The following is a 20340-nucleotide window of genomic DNA, read 5'->3' as shown; positions in this document are numbered from 1 at the left end:
GACAGTTAATACGCCCAAATGATTTTATTATTTTGTGATTTGAGATTGCCTTCTATTCAAGCGAAAGCAAGTTGAGCAGAAGAAAATGGATGGATGGAAATAGCTTTCTAGTGTAGAATTAAGAAAAAACAGAGCATTGTTTCTTGTTAGTTTCCAACATGTCTTGTTGCCATGTCAGCTGATTTAAAAAAATTCATAAAGTTCCTCTTGAGCAATCCTTACAAAGGGTGGTCTGGGCAGGATTAAGTCCAAACACTTAATTAAGAACCACTCAGAATAAACAGCGACTCAGATATAACTTCCCTCAAATCTTGGCACAAATATGCTGGTTTGGTGCCAGGACATTACCAAACACGAGCAGACACATAAAGACAGATTTGTGCATGGGGAAAACTGAAATTGCTCACTCCTGCCTTTGTGAATACAGGAAAAGAACCTCAAGTCTCTAAAGAACATCAGAGACTTCATGCAAGTTTGAATGAACAAGCTCCATAGACCTGCACTGAAAACATGATTTCTCTGTCAGTAGAATATACCCCTCTTGCTTACTTTCCTTCCTTTCTCTTTTCATTGACTCAATTGGTTTCCTCTTTTTTTTCACCCCCACCCTGGAGTCTTTAATTAAGTTATCAACTCTGTTTTAAATATTTTTATTACTTTTTCAACAACATTCAAAGGTAGTTTCCCATAATATGCTGTTGTAATAGAAACCCTTTTCCCCCACCCTCACCTCCCGCTCTGCTCTCTTCCGACCAAAGGAAAAAAAAAAAAAAACAAGCTCAAATGAAATATATATACAATTGTACCATATGTGGCATTTATACATAATTCAAGAGAAAAAGAAAAAAAAAGGGAAAGAAGAAAATATATTCAATAGGAACAAACAAAAATAGCATGCACAATGCTAACAATTTCCTCCTACTCCACTCTCCTACATAAGTTGTTCTATATTTACTACTTTTAAAAAATGTTTAAATGGCTTCCAAATTTCATCAAAATATATTAACTTATTTTTCAGAAAGTACGTAATCCTTTCCATTTCCATACACTGTGTCAAGGAGTTTATCCAAGCGCCAATAGCAGGAGGAACTGATGTTTTCCAATTTATTGCAATCATACGTTTTGCCTGTAATGTACAGTAATCCATAAACTTAATTTGATAGGTTGTTAATTTAATATTTTTAGGATACACTTGTAGTAGCATCATTTCTACGTCTAAAGTGATCTTTTTATTTAAAATTTGGTTTATTTTGTTCATCACCTCCTGCCAAAAGGCACAAACAATTCTACATTCCCATATACAATGAAAAAATGTTCCACGGGCTTCTCCACATTTAAAACATGTATCTGGTATTCTATTATTATATTTATTCAGTTTCACCGGTGTTACATATGTTTGCATAATCCAATTGTATTGTAATAATTTTAAATTACTATTAATCGATTGTTTTTGTGCTTTTAAGCAAATTAACTTCCATGTCTCCTCAGAAATATTGATATTTAGGTCCTTTCTCCAAGCTTCCAACTTAGAAACTGATGTTTCTGAAGAGGCAGAAACAATCCAATTATAAAATGTTGAAATTAAGCCTTTATTACCACCTTTTTTCACCATAAACTCCTCTAGCTTACTTAATTGGGGAAAATTAAGGGATTTATTTTGCATAGATGAAATAAAACTTCTAATTTGTAAATACTTAAAAAAGTGTTTTTGGGGGATTTGAAATTTTGAGACTAAATCCTCAAATGAGACCATTACTCCATCACAAAACAGATCACCCACTTTCTTAACACCTTTTACTGCCCAATCCTGAAACCCTGCATCCAACTTTCCTGGTACAAATAAGGCATTTCCCCAGATGGGGCTAAACTGAGAGAGATTGTTCTTAATATTCATCATTTCTTTTATTGTAAACCAGACTTCAATCATGTTTTGAACTATAGGATTATTTGTTTCTTTCTTTAACTGTTTGGATTTCGCAGAATATAAGTACAAATTTAATGGCATTTTAAGAGCATTTGCTTCCATCCCCACCCATGACGGGGTATTTTGGGATGAAAAATAAAATCTTATTGTCCTTAATTGAATAGCCAAATAGTACCAGTAAAAGTTGGGGCATTTCAACCCCCCTGTATCAAAGGGAAGGTACAACAAAGACAAACGAATACGTGGCTGCTTCTTGTTCCAGATAAACTCTCTGATTAGTGATGTTAATTTAGTAAATAATCCAGCAGGAGGAGCCAGTGGGACATTTTGAAACATATACAACAGTCTAGGTAATACATTCATTTTAATAACGCTTATCCTTCCAATAATAGATAGTGGTAGACTTATCCAACGCTCCAAATCTTTGGAAATTTTCTGTAGTATTATATTATAGTTAAGTACCACCACATCTTTTAATGAAGGAACTATTTTAATACCTAGATAGATGAATTCAGAGTTAACAGTAAAGCCAGATATATTCTGACTTACGTTTTGATTATACCCTTGATTAAGTAACATTAATGACGATTTTGTTACATTAACTTTATACCCTGAGAAAACCCCAAACTGATCTAATAAATCCTTTACAGCGGGCACAGAATTTTTTAATTGCTTTAAAAATATTATGATATCATCAGCAAATAAAGCAATTCTATGTTCCTTTCTACCAATCCTAACACCTTGTATCTGTCCGCTGTTTCTAACAGCTATTGCCAGAGGTTCAATAGCTAAAAGGAATAAAAGTGGAGATAAGGGTGAACCCTGCGGGCACCCTCTTTTAATATCAAATTGTTCAGAGATTATCTCATTTGTCTTAACCTGAGCCACAGAATGACAATGTAATAGCTTGATCCAATGCAGAAATACGTTTCCAAACCCAAATCTAACAATGACATCAAAAAGATATGACCGTTCAATTCTATCAAAAGCCTTCTCCGCGTCAAGCGAGAGAATGGCTGTATCGTCCTGCTCACTTTGATTATGAAGAATGTTTAAAACTCGTCTTACATTATGAAAACCCTGTCTATGTTTAACAAATCCATTTTGATCATCCCCTATAATAACTGGAAGAATACTTTCTAATCTTTTAGCAAAAATTTTACAAATAATTTTAGTGTCTGTATTGATTAAGCTTATAGGACGCATATTTTCACACTTATTATTTAGTTTTCCAGGTTTAGGAAGCAGTATTATCAGGGACTTCCTTAATGAGTCAGTAAGATTGCCATTATTAAAACATTCTATATACATATCTAAGAGGGGCTGTGCTAATTTATCTTTAAAATATTTGTAAAGGTCAATTGGCAATCCATCTGGACCAGCTGTTTTGCCAGCATTTAAGGAGTTTATTGCATCTATAATTTCATGTATACTAATTTGCCTATCAACATTTACTTTGTCTTTTTCTAAAATTTTTGGTATTTCAAGTTTATCTAGAAATAAAGATTGCATTCTAGTTACATTATTGAGTTCAGAGTTATATAAGTTATCAACTCTGCTATTCTGTCTGAATTTAAATGTGTTTAGTGAAATTAACTGGTAATAGACCTCTTAAATTCTGAATTGAAGTATGTTAATCTGTGTTAATATTATTACTTCTTTCTACTTATTATTACTTAATTCACATTTTCCTCTTTTTCTTTTGCTTCATCCTTTTTCCTCCACTCTATTCTTTGTTTTGCCAGTTTTGGCATTTTGAATTACAGGAAGCATTATTACTCTCTGGGTACTCCGGCTTCCTCCCACAGTCCAAATACTTGCAGTTAGTGGAGATAGGTTAATTGGTGATTCCAGTTTACAAAAATAGTCATTTAAAGGCACTTTATATTGTAAGGTAAAGACCCTGCGCTATTCAAAGGAAGCCCTAACAACCACCCATGGCCCTTTGAGGAAGCGCTTGGTGACAGTGGGGAGGAAAAACGCCCTTTAAACATTAAGAAAACGCTAGCAGAACCAGGTTTATATGAGCTAGCTAGTTATTTTAAAGCGCTGTGTAGAACTTTCTGAGAGGAGTCACTAATTTGCTTTACTGGCTGAGATTGAAGGAGGGTTGACAAGCAGAAGTGGTTGCAAGTTGAATATCGAGACAGAAACCTACCTGCTCGACAGTAGTTAGGGGCTGGTAATGGATCCACTCTTTTGCCACATAGGACAACACTGTAAACAGGGAGACAAGGACATTAACATCAAAGTTCTAAAGGAATGTAGAAGAGCGATAAGAGCCCCTGATTATCGTTCAAATACTGCAGACAATCTGGTGGACACTGGTTGGCAAAGTACAGGCAGCTGATGAGGCTAATGAGAAACTGATCGTCTGGACAAAGAGTGGAAGACTCCAGCCTGAGGCGGGTTCACACCTGCCCGAGCCAACCTGGATTTAAAAGGTGTTTAAAGCAAAGCGGTGGTGCTGATGGTGAAAATACTGGAATTATTCTTATTTAAAGAATTATTTCCTTATAATTTTGAGTCTTTCCTTAATTTGCAAGTGAGGAAGGGAACCAAGGTAAATCCAGAGATCTGGGGTGGTGGAGAGTTAGGAAGCAGGTAAGTTGTATTTTATTTTGCTTGTGCTCGTTGCTAGTTCTGTTTTTTTAATCGATTCCCCAGGTTTTTTAAAAATATATTTATTAATTTTTTCAGTTTTTAGTGTTCTGATATCCAAACCACATAGTGTAATAGAATTCTGTTTAAATGTTGCAGATTATCATTGTTGACTGACAGTGTCTGTAACTGCATTTGGATTCCCATTCATTAATCTTTTCAGTCCCCTCACTGATCCCACTGGGCATTTAACTCTTCATCAAATCCTCCCCCTCACTAGTTTTTTCTGTTCTGTGCAGCAGTGTCTCTTGTTCCTCTTGCTCAGTGAGTATACAAAGTGCTTTGAAAACTTTCAGTTCCTTGAACCTCAAGAATAATCCCCCAGTATGCACTGTTTAGGTGGAACAAGATAGTCACAAAAATAGTTTTTGGTGGTAAAGCTACCGATACTAGAGACAATAAGCATGGGATACACTGAGTTTTATGTATATTAGCCATGTGATGCCTTTTGAATGTCCAAAATCCTCACGAAGGATTGCCTTTTTAGTTGTTTAAGGAAAATCCATAATGACCAACAACTCCTCTTTGTTAAAAAAACAAAACAAAAAAATCTTTAAACCAATTTGCAACTTTAATGTTAGAATAAAGACTAGGGGCTGAACAGGGTCGGAGAGAAAAATCATCTGTCAGTGGAGATTCAACAGCCAGTGTGCATGACGGCACCTAAATCCTTGCAACTCATAATGGCTTCTCAGGAACAGAGTGTTCAATAAGCTTTACTGAATCACATCCTCTGTGTTTCTCTACCTCAAGGCCATGATTGCTTTTTTTAACCTACAGCTTTAGTTTTAATACAGCTTTTCAAAAGATGTGTTAATCAGTATTCTTAAGACATAAAGATTCCCCCCAATGAAAAAAAATAGCTTGTAAATATTGCATTCTAACAGTAAATGCAAATTCTACATGATCTTACATATATCTGCACACTTCACTAGCCAACAGAACATCCCACTAATAAATATTACCATGATCAATCTTTTAGTGTATTTAACAGAGAAAATATTCTAGTCATTCAAACAACTAATAAATCTTCTTTGGACAGGAAATATAAACTCTGAATCCTAATAAAGGACACACGCCAGGTGAAAAGATGTTGCTAGGCAGCTGTAAGGTAACAAAGCTCTAAGAGATAGCCGAGACAGATATATGTAATGGACTTTATTTTATAAAGTCCTTGAAGCTGTATTTATTTGCCTTTCAGCAGGGTATCAGTAAAATGACATCTCTGTCAATGTGATGTCTTTACTAGTCAATAAAAGTTCACTTTGATTCAGTTTTGGAAAAGGCACTTTAGGTTATACAGTAAAAAACCTCGCAATATGAGAGAGAACGCAGTGGCTATTGGGTTGCCCGCTGGACAGCTCAGCACATAAATGTGCTGGAGAGGAGAAGTGTTCTCCTCACTCTCAGAAAGAGGACAGACAACACAGTTACAGCAGTTTACAATCAAGCAGGGTTGGGCTAGCTTCTCCTCTCTTCTGTGAGCCAATCCCAAGGATCACCAGCTCTTCAATGGAAAACCGTGTGAGCTTCTACTTCAGCAAAAGCAGCTGTCTGGGTTGTTTGTTTGCACTGTGGTGTACTGGGATATTAGGGCGTACTGTCTCCTCTTGGGGTATGCTAAAGAGTTACCCCCTCCTGACATAATAGCGAACGTATGGTTACTTGGTAACTTTGGTTCTCTGAGTGAAAAATGATGTTTCAAGATTAAAAACACCTAGAGATATGTTCTGATTAAATTAATACCAGCACATCTGCTTTATAGGTAAGTCGTGTGGCATGGCCAAGCAAGTGAAAGTATCCACACACCCTGACTAGCAGGGGATCATGCCGATACATATGAAATATTTAACGGAGCGGAGAGATCACTTAACAAACCGTATGCTTCTGTTTATGCTCACATAAAAAGGGGTATTTAAAACTTTATTTGACTTTTCTTTCACACATAATGGTGAGAGATATTATCAGAAAAAAAGTTGTTGATAGTGTTTCTGCTTTTGAGGGATCTATTACAACAATTTAAAACAAAAATAAATATAGATTTCAAGCCTAGCAGGAATAAATGCATGGACTAGTTTTTCAGCATCACTTTGCAAGATGTTGCTATAAGTGACTAAACACCACATACACAGTATTACACCACAATTGATGGACACTCCCTTTCCCTTTTACAAAGCAACTTCTATATTACTTCCGAGACCCACTTCTAGCCATCTCTGCACTTTATTTAAGCAGAGCGTAAAGTAACTCACTACCCTTCTAAATTGTCCCTGATAAAATGATCTCTTTTCTCTGGTTTCATTTCCTGCATGCCATTCACTCCCACTGTGAACATTTTCACTGTACCTGTCTACTGAATGCATGCATGCATGCCTTTGCATGTTGCACATCTAGGTGTGTGTGTGTGTCTGTGCTGGTATAACACACCAGTCACTGTCTGATGCATCTTTACCCTGGCTCAAAATCAAAAACACTTGTACTGTATCCCCCCAGGGACCGAGGCAGACAGCAGTAGACTGGCAGCAGCAGACACACAAAGAAAGGAAGAAAGGAACAACAAAATGAGAGCTGAAAAGAAGAAGGAAGAACAGATGCAGAGATGAAAACACAAAATGAAAGCAAGATGCTTGTAAAAGGAGTTGAGGGAAAGAAAGAAAATAAAATAACACAGATGTTTTAAAGAAAGGATGAGAGATAGTGAAAAAAGGAGAAAAGATAAAAAATTCAGTAGAATAGGTAGAGGAAAAAAGAGAAAATGGGAGATTCAAAGCAGAAGCAAAGTAAATGTCACCAAAAACAGAGAAAGAGAGACTCAACCTAAGAGGTGAGGCTTAGTCATGTTGGCTTTGTACAACATCCCCACTGTGCTGCTTCCTCTCATACCCTCACATTGTTGGTCAAATGGATTTGACTATGCATGTGTGTCCACTGTGAGCTTTGTCTTTCTTTGCTTTTTGAATTTTGTCCACACTTGGTCAGGCAAACTGGTGTGTTTGACATCAAAAGATGGCATCTGAAGCAAAAATGTCAGTCCAACTTTTTAAAAGAGAAATGTATTTAGTTAATCTTTAAAATGAAAGTAGTTAGGCAGATAAGATGGTGTGTGACAGCAGTTGCTGTAGCTCAAAAGACATCGGCGACTACCAACAAACAACCAGGTAGTCCGAGTCCTGGCAACACCATTAACATATACACCAATGTATCATTTGTGTATGTATGTGTGTGTATGATAAAAGATGCATGATTGTGTGTTTAAACAGATGGATGTGTGCTTTCCAGACAAAAGATTAAGTCAGATTTGAATGAATTTCAGTTTTCCAATGCTGATGTGATTCTCCTGATGTTTAATGTAATCAAAAACTACATTTTTATTATGGAGAGGTCTTGAACCACCCGTAATTTGTACAATTCTACTGAGCTTGAATGTCGATATTAGGATTAGGATTCAACTTAATTGTCATTACACATGTATAAATACAGGGTAACGAAATACATTAAATACAGATATTTGGTATGACCACCTTCATTCTTCAACACAGCCTGAACTCTTCTTGAAGGAGATTCAAAGCTCTGTCTGCCTTTTGTTTTGCTCTCTATTAAGATCTTCCATTGTGTGTGTGTGTGCGTGTGTGTGTGTATTTTTAAATTCAGGTAATATTTTACTACATTGTGTTTGGGATCACTGTCATGCTAAAAAATTAAGCTGTTGGCAATCAGACGCTTTTCCAGATGGTACTGGACGATGGACCAAAATCTGAAATCTGGAACTTTTCTGCATCATCAATTGTGACAAGATCCCAGCATCAATAGGTAATACCATGACAGAGAATCCCCCATGCTACAGACAATGTTAGACATTCGTTGTTATACCTCTCTCCAGACCTCCTCCTCTATACCAAGTGACGACAGTTTGAATGAAAAATTTCAAATTTGAATTTAGCGCTGCATATCCAATCTGTGCCACGGATTTGCAATCCATTTCTTGTGTTAACTGGCATATCTCATCCTTTCTTCCTGTTTCCTTTCTTTACTAATGGCTTCTTGACAGCCACCTTCCACTGAGACCATTTGTAATATGGTTTTGGCCAGATGCATGTCTCAGGTCCTGTGCCAGGTCTTTGCTGGACATTTTCCTATTTCTTAAGTGCATGACTTTCAGATACTGTTCATCTTCTGTAGTTCAGGTCTTCAAGTCATTTCTTCCATTTGTTCAGTTTCCTTAATTTCTTTTAAGCACACACTGTAAACCACTCCAAGATATGCCAAGTTTTTAGCTAATAGCTAATAGCTATTTAGTTAATAGCTAATAGCTCTTTAGGAATCACCTCATTGCTGAAAAATATACATCTTTGGTATTTTTCATAAATTCAGCTTAAGAAATGGAAGCTATGTGTTTTATTTTTTGGTGATAGGTGCTATCAACAAAGTGCCAAAAGGTCAAATTTAAAATAGCTAAATTGTTTTTAGGTATATACACAACACTCATTCATCCCTTGACATCCCTTCTATTATGTTTGAATTATGTCAAACATAAAAAGGAAGAAACATAGATTTATTGCACTTTTGGACATACAGTATTTCTCTGTGGATGGTGAGCTTTATACAAACACAAGCAGCTTTTTATAAAATTTGCTAGCTTAACATGAACTATATTATGTAGAGGGAAAATATCCCATTTGCCAAATTCCTCATATCTACCCAACGCACACAATCACAGCTCCACTGTTTCATATGCCCGGGCAGAATGTCCACATGTTCAAATAAGTAATTACATTCCCAAAAAAGAACAGTATAGGATTTATTTGTGTCCTTCTTCCTGTCCCCCTTCTCTCTTTCTCTATCCCCCAGTCATCTAATTTTACATTTTTCTAATTAATTCTCTTGATTCATTAGGAATGGGGAAGAGGAGAGAAAAAATGAGTGGGAGAGTGAGGGATGAGAGAGAGGAGTGGAGCATCTTGCCATCTGCAATTCTCCCCGGCAGGGCAAAATGATGAGTCTGTTTCTTCAAACTGCAGCGAAAATACTTGGCGCACTGAAATAATAAAGAGGGGAAACCAAAACAAGACCAATCAAAGCAGAAAAACAACTAGAGTAAGCTCTGCTCAAGGCAGCCTGACCCACCGCTGCTTCCCCTCTAACCCCTACTGTTTGTCTCCTACCTCCTTGTGATATGTTTCACTCCCCCACCCACCACCACCCACCCCCAATCCATCCACAACATTTTGCATTTATGTCGTGTTTTAGTTTGAAATTGGTTCTGACAGCACCGGAAACACAATTGTTCAGACAAAGGCTGGAATAAAAGGAGAGACACGGGGAGACATGGTGGGATGGACAGAAACGGAGAGTAGACTGAGAGAGGGAGATGTTAAGAGAAGAGGAAAAAAAGCATTAAAGATTCAAAATGTGAGACAGAGAAAAAAACTATGGTGACAGAGAGGGAGCTCTCTATATAGCTCCCTGCATCCTGGATTTTCACAATGTTTAAAGAGAAATTTCACATTTAGCGGTGAAGTTAGTTGCTTGGCGACTTGGTGTTTGCAAACATCACATCCCAAGCTCTTTATACTCTGTGCTGTTATTTGTGTACATGTGGAAATGGGGTCGATAAACACTGCTACTTTTTTTTAAACTTTTTTTTTTAATTGTTTGAGACAAAAAGAGAGAGATTTTATCTTGTTTACTGTCGAATCCTCTTTTGATTGAATTTCACTTCAATACCTTCGATTTAACCAGGAAATTCAAATATATATATGAGGAAAAATAGTGTTTCTGATTCATATGAATTGTTAATCCAAAATATGAATTTATCCCACATTCAGAATACACTGCATTCATGAGATTTTGTGGCCTCGTGGAATTAGTGATTTTGTAGTTAGCAAAGATATTAATTGAGGCTAAATATTTAAACCTTATCTTGAGTAGGTCCCTTATCCTGTCTGGCACCAGTACTTTGACAGGGGACCCTTTGGGTTTTTGCAAATTGTAGGGTGGAGCATTTGTTGACCGGGCTTGTCTGGCACATGTGAAGTCACTGTCATCAGTGAGTGCTCTTCCCATCAGCAGTGAGTGGGTGGCAGAGGGGCAGGGAGGGCAGCTGGGGTTCTCGGTCTGCTTGTCTGGGTGCTGCATTTCAATGTTACATCTACATTAATGCCAGGATACAGATTTTCCCAGCACAGCATTACATTGTAAAAAGAAGAATAATGCAATTTACTTCTCTTGCTTTTAATGTAATTTCTAAATAGTATAATGCTGCTGCAGCTTTTAACTATCAGTACTTTTAAATTGATTTCTCTTACTTCTGAAAGTAGAAAACAGAGCTTTGCGGAAATCCTTTATGGAAAGTTTACAAGGGAAGTAACACATACTTTATTTATCCTTGATTTGAGAAATTCATTTAATTTTATTTAGAAATTTATTAAAAGTAAATAAACTAATAAAAAAGAAATTTCTTGAAAGTGTAGCAGGAACTAAAAATGATTATACTCTTAAGTATGTGGCAAATTTATTATGTAAAGTATGTTTTATTGGACGGGGATTTATAAGTTGTTGTTACTATCTGTTGCAGAGCAAAACTGGAGTGATTCCACCTCCAAAGAGGAATTAAAGGAAAAGAATAAAATCCAAAGATATCTCCTTTTATGTTGGTCAAGTACAGCATTGCCAAAGCAAACAAAAAGTTACTTTCTAAACATACTATTTAGAGAGGATTTACTTCTCATGGGCACATCGTTTTTATTTTAGAGTTACTGGAATAATTATTTGATTCTTTGCTGAATTTGTAAGTTTGCTCACTTCCAAAGAAATGAACAGTCACTATTTCATATGGTAGCTTCATTTTAACCTCCTAGGACCAGAGATGGGCAATAACGTGTTACAAGTAACAGTTACACTAACGTGGCGTTACTGTTATCCGATTACTTTTTTCAAGTAACGACTAATGTAAGGGATTACTATTGCAAAAAAAGGTCATTAGATTACTGTTACTTTCCCGTAAGGACGCTGCATTACTAAAACCGGGATTTTTTGTGTCTCATGACAATGACGTAAGCGAGTGCGACGTTCGTGGCAACAGCTGTGTGCAGATCAACAATGGATAATATATCGAGTGCAGGGGAGAGTACGAGCGTGCAGCGTTTAAAGCGTGGAAGTACTGACCTTACTTTGAGTTTGATTCCGTAAAAAGTGACAAAAAAATTAGCGTTCACTGTTCACTGCGTGGGAAGAAAACTTCTTTTTACAGCGAAAAAAAACCCTAAACTTCCGAGCCAGCACCAAGTACGCTACCACTGGAATGTGAAATTCACAGAGAAACTCACGAATTCTTCCACTGACCGCTGCGGCACACCTGCACCAGGGCAAACCTCCGCCTGCCCAACTCCTGCTATACAGGTGAAAATAGAGCAACAGGACCGCTGAGTCTTTGATTTTAGTTATTTTCTGCTGTGTTTTACTTGCATCTATTTGAAAGAGTGAGTGTTAACACAAAAAACTATTTTAATTTATGTGCTGGAATGTGCAGAAAATAGGTTTAAATGTTAAACAAATTTCTTCCAGTTAGAGAATGTTGCATATAATTTAATTTTTGCTTGATGCATAAAGTTAAAAGATTAAAACTAATAAAACAAGTTTTAAAAAGAGACTTTTTCATTTGATTACATTTTGTATGATGGATTATACAGAAAAGTAGAATTGGGCTGAAAGATCTATTCCTTTATTACCTATTCAGGTACCTAACTAATTACTTTTGAAAATAAGTCATCAGTAAAGTAACGGGATTACTTGGGGGGGGGGAGTAATCAGTAGCCATTTACACAAACACTGCTGATCTATGATACATTCTTGAATAAGTCAGAAGTTCGAATTTCCCAGTTCCGAGTCAGAAACTGAATCTCGGCCACTCCCTTAACTTGAATTACCCAGTTGGATAGTCAGAGCAGCACCAGCAACCCAGTTAGTAAGTGATACTCAAGTAACTTTACCTGACTCAGAACAAAATCTCTTTTTCTGGAATGCGCTAATTCAGGAGTGATATCATTCTTGAGTTCCGACATCAAAGCTCCAAGGTATCAGGAATGCCGAAAGAGGACACCAACGTTGGCTGGGGTTCATCAGCTGCACTCTCTCTAGAGATATAAACATATAAACCATATTTCACAATGGTAAGCAAAGCATCGATGGGTGTTTGTCTCAATAAATTTAAACATGTAGCAGTTTCAGACTCAATTTGTTCCTTTCCAACCTTTCTGCACGCACATGGAAAACTAAAGAGCTGCCAAAGGACACGAGGGGCAGGATTGTAGCCCTGTACAAAGCTGGAATGAGCTACAAGACCATAACCAAGAAGCTTGGTGAGAAGGTAACAACTGTTGGTCTGATTATTTAGAAATAGAAGATATAATAAATGATCACACTCAGTCTATGCTTCCCGTTGGATCTGCTTAATGGGGTGAGGATGATGAGCAAGGTGATAGATTAGACCAAACTATACTGGAGGGTCTACTGCTCAGCAAAGGACATGTACAGGTCTGTCATAAGTTTGCTAGTGAACATCTAAATGATTCAGAGAAGGTTTGGGAGAAAGTGCTGTGGTCAGATAAAACCAAAATCAAGGTCTTTGGCATCAACTAGACTCTCTGCGTTTGGAGGAAGAGAAATGCTGAGCATGACCCAAAGAACAGCATCCCCACAGTCACAGTTTGTGATATTCCTCTAACACTTGTGCTGATACATAAACTGATGTTACCTAAAACAGAATGCCAAGTAGAGCTGGCTAAAATTTTATCTTTGCTGTGAAACAGCTGACAAGAATCTGAAGCCGTGGTCATGTATTGAGACATTCAAATACTGACTGGAATACTTGTGTTATTTGTCGCTGCAATGGATGCAAACTGCATTTCGTTGCCCTGTACCTGTGCATGTGCAATGACAATAAAGTTGAATTCTATTCTATTCTAATTTTATTCTAAGGTTAGAGGCCTAATTAAAAGCAAACTTTGGAGAAGCACCAACAGAAGGCTGGGCTTTCCATGGCTATATGCGCCCGCTGCTCTCCTGCTGAGACATCTCCAGGTCAATTAAGAAAACCCATACAAATGCAGGCCTGATTCGACTCAGCTGGTGCTGACAGCAGCTCTTGTGTACACTCACTGCCCTTGAGACTTCTTGTACACGCCACAACAAAGCCTGTATGCAAACGAATATTCCATAGGCAGCCTGGGAGCTTCAGGTCTCGTCATATTTGTTCTTATAACAGAGTCAGACAGTAAAAGTAAAACTACTTGTTATCCTGTTAGTTTATCAGCCTGTGGGTATAATTCCAAATAGTAGGATGATGTTTCTCTTGATTTACTTGGTTTACACTCCAAACATCAGCTGTACATAAAAGTAGGGATTTTTAGGGAAGGGGGGACTTTATGGAGGTATTTTATGAAGTTGTTTCCACTGCTGTGATCCTGCCGCTATAAACACACCATAAGACTTTTTGCAGTTTGGAGGACCAAGACCAAGAAATTTAACCTTCACAATCTGCAGTAAATGTTTTTAATCTGTGCAGAAACAGAACAGCTTCAGCTATAACAATGGGGAATACGCACAAGAATATTGGAAATGCTGCATTTATGCTTGACCTCAAAACATAAAAGTGCACTGAATAATTTGGTTTGTTTGGTGTTATTATTAAAACAGTGTAAACACCTCAATGTAAATTTGGATTTATGAATGTCTTTATTATTTATTTGTTTATTTTTAGTTTGTTTACTTAGCTGGGGTAATAAACAATATATATACTTTAGGCCAGCGGCCCCCAACACGCGGGCCAGGGACCGGTACCGGTCAGTGAGTCGTTTAGTACTGGGACACGAGAGTCGAGGCTCGGGTGTGAAATTTTTGGTTTTTATGGTTTTTATTGCTTTTTAGCGTTATTTTTTTTAAATCATTTTTATCTTTAATTCAGTTTCCCTGGGTCTTTTCCCATGTGTTATGAATAAATCTTTTTTTTTTTTTTTTTGTAACGGTACTGGTTTTATTTTGTTGTATTTATCCACCACTCCATGTCTACAACCGGTCCGTGGTGCAAAAAAGGTTGGGGACCGCAGCTTTAGGCCCATCAATCATGGCTGTCCCATCACAAATATAATTTTCAAAAGGAATGTAATGGTGTTGTAAAAGTGCATATGGTGGTTAATAAAATGGTTAATAAAGATTTTGATTACCTGGTGAACTCTCTGCTGACGGTGGTGTCAGAATCTAATTTGTGTTCAAAGCTGACAAGATGGGCTGTGGGAACCAGAGGACTCCCACTGGTAACCGGCTGACCTGCAGCAGTGGAGATGTTGCTGAGACATGGCATCATTGAAGTATTACTCATTATAGTCACAAAGAAGCAGAGAGGTTGCTAGACAAGACACAAGGGAACAGTGATGAGCGAGACAGCAGTAGACTCAGTGGTGGTGGGCATTACCGAGAGACGCAGTGAGACAGTTACAATAATGTTAAGCACAAACACGAGCATATTAAAACACAATGATGTGCAGAAGTGAACCATTATTCTGTATTCTTCTCCCCAAACTATTTACTGAGTGTTCCTTTTACAAGGTGTGATGTTTTTCAAATGCCCCTCTCTATTAAAATGCTTCTCCTCATCACCATTTTGAAATTCATTTGTGTGAGTGTGGGTGTGTGTGTGTGATGAGTACTGACAGCAATGACAGTGGGCCCTAACACGATAATAGCTTTCTGTATAAGCAGGGGAGTAACCATCTGCAAGCTTCAGCTTTTTCGAAACATTTGCTGCTTAAGATGCAGAAAGCCTTTGTCTTTAGGAAGGTCAGCACTCTCTGCCTCTCCCATCTCTCTCTTAGCTAACTAATATGACTGTTCTCAGTGTTTGGTGATATAAAAAAAACTAGGATTGTAGGTGTTAGGAATGAATCAAGGCCAGTGATGGTGAATGGAGGTGAAAAGTGAAATAAAGGGGGAAAAAAAATCAAGGTCACAACTTAGGAGAGCGGAAGATTGCAAATCGCTAAAGAAGGACAAAAAGAGAGAGAGAGAGAGAGAGATAATGTCTAAAGCTTGGTGTTCAGTGCAGTCTTTTCACATCATGGATGCAGGGATATATGTTCACAGATGATGTCCCATCATTGGCTGCTAGTGGGAACACTGACCATGATCAGTCTGACCAGGCTTTAACTCCCAGCTGAGTACTCTGAATGATGCAAGTGTATGCACGCATGTTTTCTGTGTTTTCTTTCTTTTCTTTTCTTTTTTTAAAAAATATATATAGTTCTACTGCAAGGCTTGTTTTTCCAGATAAAAATCCAACACTCCGTCTTTCCATTAAGTATGAATGTGATTCTTTGTAGCCCCGTGATGGACCAGTTTCTCGCCTCAATGAGCACCTGACAGTAAACATAAAACATATGTTTCTGTCTTTCTTGTGTCTTTCTCTCCCCCCCCCCCCCGGTTCTCTCTCCAGGCTGTTGCAAGTTTGTATCACACACAAACTCTGTCCATACCTCTCTAGCAATGGCCTCGCACAGATGGCTGATTATCACAGAAAGAATAGGTTAGAAATGTGGAGAAGGAAGAAAGGGATTGGTGAGTAGAAAAAAAATCATTAGTATGAAAGAGCGGGACTGTGGTTTGCCTCTAGTGATTGCTTGTTTGCCAGTGGCTGCACTCATGCTGCTTTTTTCCCTCCATTTTGGTATGTTTTTTATGCCTGTTTGTTCTGTTTTGGTCGTGGAAGCTGAGTACCTCGAGCATTCATCACAAAATGGTGATGAAGATGCCATTACTAAGGAAGTTTACTCAAAAATATAATGAATATACCTCACATTTTAACACCTGAAGTTTATTTTTACTTCTTCTTTTCTCCTTACAATGAAATAATTAGCAATATTTACTTAATATTTGGTGGAAGCACTAAACTAAAGTGTTTTCTTTGTCTCAAACGTTTTTTTTCTCCAGCTTGGAGGAGGTGGCTGGGGAGAGGGAGGTCTGGGCTTCTCTGCTTAGGCTGCTGCCCCCGCGACCCGGCCCCGGATAAGGCGGATGAAGATGGATGGATGGACAGTTTTTTCTTATGACTTGAAAAATGTGAATTATTTTGTCTGGTTGTTACAAGAGTTTTTATATTCTCCACACAGAAATAATGGAGAATGAAAAAAATTAGAAAGTCCACCTTTTCCACAAGACTTAATTAAAGTTTTGACACTTTATATTCATGATTTTTAAAAAAAAGCCATCGGAATCAAATTGAAGTTAAAAGGAACATTTTACAACTAAAGACCTTTGAAATAAGTTCCATTCATTAAATTGAGAGATTCCACAATCAGATTCTTGTCCACACATGAATATACACAGATGGAACTGTCAGTGAAGATGGATTGGAGGAAACAGTCTCCCAGGAAAGGGGGACTGAACATTATACTGTATGATCAGGACTATGAGACAGTTGACGAACATTCGAGAAATGAGGATGGGGACACTGCTTAGAAACAGAGGCTTGTCAAAAACTTTGATAAATCTTTTACTTTTGAACTGTTAACTCTCATATGATATAGATCTATCACTCGATGTTTAAGGCCTTGCTGAGATAGTAGGCATCAGTAAATTTTACACAGAATGGAGCCTTTTTTAGATCCTGAGATGAAATAGTACTGTTAAGAGCAAGCAATCAATATAAGGAGGTACTATATTAAGTACACCTGTTAAACTGCTCATTAATACAAATAATGTTGCAGCAACGCAGTGATGATCAAGAAAACCTGCCAAAGTTCAAACTGAGCATAAGAAAGAAGAAGAAAGGTGATTTAAGTGACTTTGAGTATTTCAGAAAATGCAGATCCACTGGGATTTTCCAGCACAACCAGGAAGGTGACAGTCACTGAAATAAGTTATGCATAATAGCATTCCCAACAGAAAACCGAGGCTTCAATTCTAGACTGAAGGACAACAGAAAATTGCAAAAATAAATTGGTGTGATGAGTCTTTTGTTGTGACACTCAGATGGGAGGGTCACAGTTTGCTGTAAATAACCTGAAAGCATAGATCCATCCTGCATTATATTAACAGTTCACACCACCACCGCTGATGGTGGTGTTATGGTGTGGGGTCTATTTTGTTAGCCGGCTTTGGGCCTTACAGAGCATTGCGTGATCACCACAGCTTACTTGAATGTTTTTGCTGACCATGCCTATCCCTTTATAGCCACAGTGTACCCCTCTTCTGGCTGCTTCCAGCAGAATAACATGTCATGCACAAAGGTCATATCAAACTGTTTTTTTAAATATGACAATGAGGTATGAGAGTAGCTTTGGGATATGATGGAATGGGACATTCATATCTTGGCTGTGGAGCCAGCAATTCCACATCAACCATCTGATGCTGTCATGTCAACGCGAACCACAATCTCTTAGGAATGTTTTCAGCACCCTATTGAGACTAAGCCATGAAGAATTAAGGCAGTTTGGAAGTAAAAAGGTATTTTCACATCTTTTTTAAGATTTCTTTTACACAAGGATTGCTTTCACCTGCTGGTTGGTTCCGTTTGATTAGGGTTTGGTAAACATGTAATAAAATTTACCCATTTGCAACATTTAGCCTGTACATTGAACTAGTCCTAAACAATGGTGATTGTGGCCTGTAGAAGTTATGTCTGATAAAGAAGGAATATGCAGAAGGAAAAACTTGAAAGCAGGAGTAGATCAAAACACTAGCTAAATTAAGAAATGGAAAAAACAACTAAACAATGCAAGATTTGTAAAAGGCCAGTAATCCATTTATATTTGAGAAACCCTTCAAACACTATTGGTAACATTTAATAAAGACAGTTCATTTGTTGATGTGTCATCCTATTGGACAAATTAAATACGAGTCCTTAAGAGCTTTGCCATTTTTGGATTGGGGAAATAAAATAGAAATCGAATTTGTGCCTAAACAATGTGCATCCATCTCTTCTGTCTCAGTCATGTAGGAAAAACACATCATGAGCTTCAGCCATCATTTTCTGCTTCTCGTCTTCCTGTCAATTTCATTTCCACGTATACACTGTCTGTTATGCTCTATTCTTGAATGCCTTCATGTTGGGACATGCTTCAGACCCTATTATGCTAGCTTTGTTTGTTGTGATATACACTCTACGTCTGTAGCGATCTTTGCTTTTTATGAAGGGAGGATGCAGGCGTTCTTCTGAGAGTTTGTGCATGTTTGTTTGTATGTGTATATTTGTGGGAGTGTGTCTGCGCGTGTGTGTTTGTGTGGCGTTAGCTCTCGAGAGCTAAAAGATGATGCTGATTGGCGATAACCAGGGTGAATGACTAATTAGAGCTGGTGGCAGGCAGAGAGGCTGCCTCTGCCACTTCACAGTGAATGGTCCTTTGATGCTGAATCCAAGCCCTGTGTTCAAATAACACACAACACACTCAGAGACACACAGACATTCATGTAAATGAAGATAAAGAGTGAGGCACTTTCAGCCATACACACTGGCCCGTAATTATACACATGTACAAGAACTGGCACACTTTTATCAAGCCTATTGAATTACCATGGCCTGCTTAGTCTCAGTAGAGACCTATTCTACTCTGTTTGGTGCAAATTCCTTCAGTTATCTACACAAACACACACTGCTATCTACACTGTGGTCCATTAACACTTATTTATCATCTTTTACTCTGATTCCTACTTCATAAGGTGGATCCATGGAGATTTATTACTTCTAAATCAAGCAAGCTGTCAAGCTTGGACCCCAAAGATCCTCTTAGTTTGGTCTGATTTTCTAAATGAATGCAGAGATTTATGTTGTGTAGTGTTCACAATTATATGACTGCTTCTTTGACCGTCCACCACATGTATGTAATCACTTTCCTATCAGATTCATTAAAGAGAGATGACAGCATATTCGCCAAAACAAATAATGATTAATTAAATGTATGTTCATGAGTTTTGCCTCATTTGACATTAAAGGAGTGTTTCATGCCAATTATTTGAGCATGTTTGTGGCCCCTAATAAAGAATACACGCACAGTTCTCTGATATGTTTAGAACAAAGAGATCCAAATAAAAGCCGTGCACTATCATGCACACTACCTCAAATATTGTCTTAAAGGTATGGTGCGTACTGTTTTACATTAACAAATTAGCACAGTGGGGAATTACTGCTTATTAATATAAACAATGGGATTTTAATAATACATGATAAAAGCATACACATGAAACTGCAGTGTGGATTCTTAACATCTGAAAAGCGAATAGTTAGCAGCAATAGGATACAAGTAAAGGATACCCTGATCACACTGTATCTCTTTGGGGGTTTTTTTTCTTTTCTCAGCCATGCCACGCTGAACACACCCAACCTAGAAACACACACAAACACACACACACAGTCCTGAAAAAAGCCAGCTGTTACACTGCTGCTCTTTCTGCTGTTCTACTTTAAGATCAGCACATAATGTATAGCTCACAGTGCCTCCAATAGGCTGCAGTGAGTAATGCATCTAAGTCTGACAAGGCCAGCTGCTGCAGCAACAGCAGGAGCAGCACTCGTGACTTCTCCGCTGTGAGATGACGCAATGTATGGCATGCATGAGAACTCCTCACAATAATGATGTATAAAAGACAGAAACAGAAATACGTATAAGAGATGGTAAGGAAGGAAGGATGGATGGATAGAAACTTTGTCTGCATCTACGTAGCAAGATTGGCACACGTGCCTACACACATACTTGCACACAAACTGTGAT

The sequence above is a fragment of the Copadichromis virginalis genome, linkage group LG4 (genome assembly GCF_057382275.1).
Source record: "Copadichromis virginalis isolate Kocher_CV1m ecotype Utaka linkage group LG4, C_Virginalis_male_GT1.1, whole genome shotgun sequence".
In the NCBI taxonomy this organism is placed as follows: domain Eukaryota; kingdom Metazoa; phylum Chordata; class Actinopteri; order Cichliformes; family Cichlidae; genus Copadichromis; species Copadichromis virginalis.
This window is presented reverse-complemented; position numbering follows the sequence as displayed.